Here is a 3,456-nt window from a genome sequence, read left to right as displayed (position 1 = left end):
AAAGTAGCATGTGGGTAGCAGAAATGCCTCTTCCAGTTCTGCCCCATCCAGAACCAGCACAGATCTCACCTTTGGGCTTTGCTGTTTAACACTGGGGCTTAGCCCCAGGAGAGACTGAGATACTCCATACTGGAACTCAGTGGAGAAAAACAAATGGGATATGTGCTCCCCCATTCCTTAACCTCTTTCACGCTTCCCAGTAAGTTTGAAGGGAAACTGCACAGTGTTATCCATGGTCCCTCATCCTAATGCAGTGTGACATTCAGGAGTGTGTTGTCTCTGTGGCTAGGCTGGACATCTCCCTTGTGCTGTGAGACCTGATCTGCTTTTACTTGCTCAAAATAACAGCAGCAGGGAGCTCTGGGTTAGAGCTGCCTTTGTAACCAATAGAAGTTTTCATCCAGTAATCATAACAAAGCAAATCCAGTGGATGAAGTGTGCAAGAAGTAAATAGTTGTGCGCACCCAGGCCACAGTAAGGAGCTGCACAGACAGCATATGGCTCTGTTTACATGCACAATATTAACAGTATCAAATCCAATTAGGGAGGTGGAGATCGTTATCATCACATTAGACAGCAGTTTCCAGAGCGTGTGAATCAAGAGTTCAGCATTTCCTTCCCAGTCTGACTGATGCTGAATTGTTGGATTTATCTGTTCCCTTGATTTGAGCTGCTGTGACTCTGGTGAAAGGTCAATAGAGAGCACAAACCCAGGACGTGAGCAATGGGTGTTTCAGCCCAGCCTGTGCAGCAGAGTGAAAGCTCCAGAAAAGCTTTACTGCTTTCAGGCATTGTGGACAAAGAAATTCCCTTAGCAGTTCACAGTTCAGTCACAAAAGAGTAGGATTCTGTTGTGAAAAGGAAAATATTATGGGAATTTCTCTTGCAAATGTGTGCAGGCAAGAAAAGCATGATTTCAGGCTCTTCAATCTACTAAGGGTTATTCAACACAGTACTTCATGCCACAAGAGAAGTTAGGCTGGTACATCTGTAATATCTGGGTTTAAATTTCTCTTTGGGTCATCCCTGCTGAACATGGTCTAACACCTTCTCTTCTTCCTTAAAATAGTGAGAGTTGTCACCTGTTCAAAGTGTCTCCTGGCACATCTTCCCTTTATGGCTGAGCGCTTGGGCAATTCACAAAGAATTTGGGGGTGTGTGGTGCACACAGTCATACTCTGATTCACCTGGGGTCAGCTGTGCAGACCTCACAGAAGCTCTCAGATCTGTGGCCTCGGATCCCAGTGCCACAATTCCTGGCTGTATCCCTGCAGTGCTGTACACCCGAGGGAGAGGTCCTGGTACCAGGTGTCCTGCACGGCTGGACTGCTGACCCTCAGCCAGGGAAATGCCTTGGATTCTTACAAATTGCTTTTTCTACAATATTTAATTACCCTAACCTTGGGATTACATTCTTGTCTTTTCCAGGGATGTGATTAAACTCTAATAAAATAACCATTTAACTTAAATAGTTTTAAAAAGCTGTAATCCCCTCAAAGAGATTTTTTAGCTCAGTTAATGACTGCTAGCTGAAATGTTATGTTTGGAATGAGTTTATCCAAAGGAACTTAGAGAAGGCACCTGATGCCCTGGGGCAGAATGTTGTACTGCATCTCAATTTGGTTTTACAGTTTAAACAAATTACGATTTTTAAATAAAATGCTTTCATTATTTAACAAGTAATTTTGATAAAAATTTTCTTGGATTAAATACATATTGAACTAGTGTTCTTCTTAATCACAAAGCACACAAAAACATCAGCTCTTTTGTACCAGTTTTGGTGAAAATATCCCCCACACTCATTGCATATGATGAAATTTTGGTATTATAAGGAAATTTTGCAACAGTTGTAACTTTATTAAACATCAGATGCTGACTATCTCCCTAAAACAAACTCAATTTAAAGAATGGTTGAATTCTGTCCTGACATTTGGAATGGCTTGATGATGATGTCGTGCTAGGAAAACAGCAGCCACAAACAGAGCAGGAATAAGGAAAAAAAGAAAATGTGTAGGCAAAATAATGATTCTTCTTGGAATAGGATATTTAAGTTTCCAGTCAAGGCTTAATGTGCCTTGCAGTAGTCACAGAATTCCAGATATTTCAAATCTGTAATTCCATTGATTATTCCCTTCCCTTTCAATAGATTGCTGATTTCTAGTCTTTTTGATAAATATAAAAATGAAATATGTTTTAATATTTAGTACTTAAATATTAAAACTCCTAAGTAAATTAAATATTTTTATCTGGATTTGGAGTAAAAGAAAAACAAAAATCAGACTTCCAGCTTGTATGACAAGCAACAGAACCCACATGGATTTTATCAGCTGATGACAACTGAAAACCTGGCCAAAGGAAATTAGGGTTGGGGTTGGTGCATAAATCAGTGGTGGGTGTCAGGTGGCTGGTTTCCATATCAACCATGACTCTGAAATTTGTGAATGCAGAAACTCAGCTGTGAAAGTGCACAGCTAACTGTGCCACTTGAGAGTGCTGGTGCTGCTGTGGGAACTGGGCACCCTTGGGAGGGCCCGGAGCACACTGAGAGTCCCAGCTAATGCTGTTTCTGATCATAAGTTAATTCTCTGTCCCTTTACAGGCTGATTCTGGTTCTAGAATTTGTTCTGGACAAGAAAAAAATGAGCAAGTAAAGACAGAGAGTCCTTTGTCATGTTGTCATATGACAAATAATATGACAATGACTGTTGTGGTCATGCAAATGAGAACTTCTTGTTCCCAGTCGGTTGGGATCATCTAACAAGGAATTGTATTCAAATTTTAGAACTAAAAGAGTTTGTGAAATACCAAGTTCATGTTTTTTTCATGTTTTTTTCAAGTTTTGAAGCTCTGCATGTCTCCCATGTAACAGACTGAATTACAGATAATATTTTGAGCTATAACTAGCATCCCCTCACTCCAAGAATTTTGATGATATGTGCTGTCATTTGTATCCAAACATGCTGAAGTAAGACTAACTACCAGTGTACCTGAGAGAGGCTTAGGTAACCAGAATGTGCCAAAAAGTCAGCCAAGATGATGTGGGTTAGCTTTCAGCCACCAGCAAAGCTGGGATAAGTCAGAATCCCTCAAAGCATAACATTTTGGTTTTTGTTTGTCAGTGTTGGATTGTTGTCTTTTACTCTACCACTTTGCTTCTGGCCAAAAGAGCAAGCAGATACTGTTTCTAAGCAAATGAAATAAACCAGCTATATTTCTATGAAAAAGCAAAAGTTGCTAATATTTTCCTTATCTCTATCTCGAAGCTGCTCTTTGCTGTGCTCCAGCTTACTGAACCCGTCCTTGCTATTCCTTGGCTGCTCTGCCCAGGACATCCCACACCCCCTGTGCTGTGCCAGGACATCCTGCTGCTTTGTTTTCATTAATAAGTGTCACTGTGACCCTCAGCTTTCCAGGACTCTCAGCTCAATGGAGATGCTCACAATGCTTTATTGTTAG

Source organism: Pyrgilauda ruficollis, unplaced genomic scaffold (assembly GCF_017590135.1).
Source record: "Pyrgilauda ruficollis isolate IOZ18807 unplaced genomic scaffold, ASM1759013v1 scaffold23, whole genome shotgun sequence".
Taxonomy (NCBI): Eukaryota; Metazoa; Chordata; class Aves; order Passeriformes; family Passeridae; genus Pyrgilauda; species Pyrgilauda ruficollis.
Note: the sequence above shows the minus strand (reverse complement) of the source record.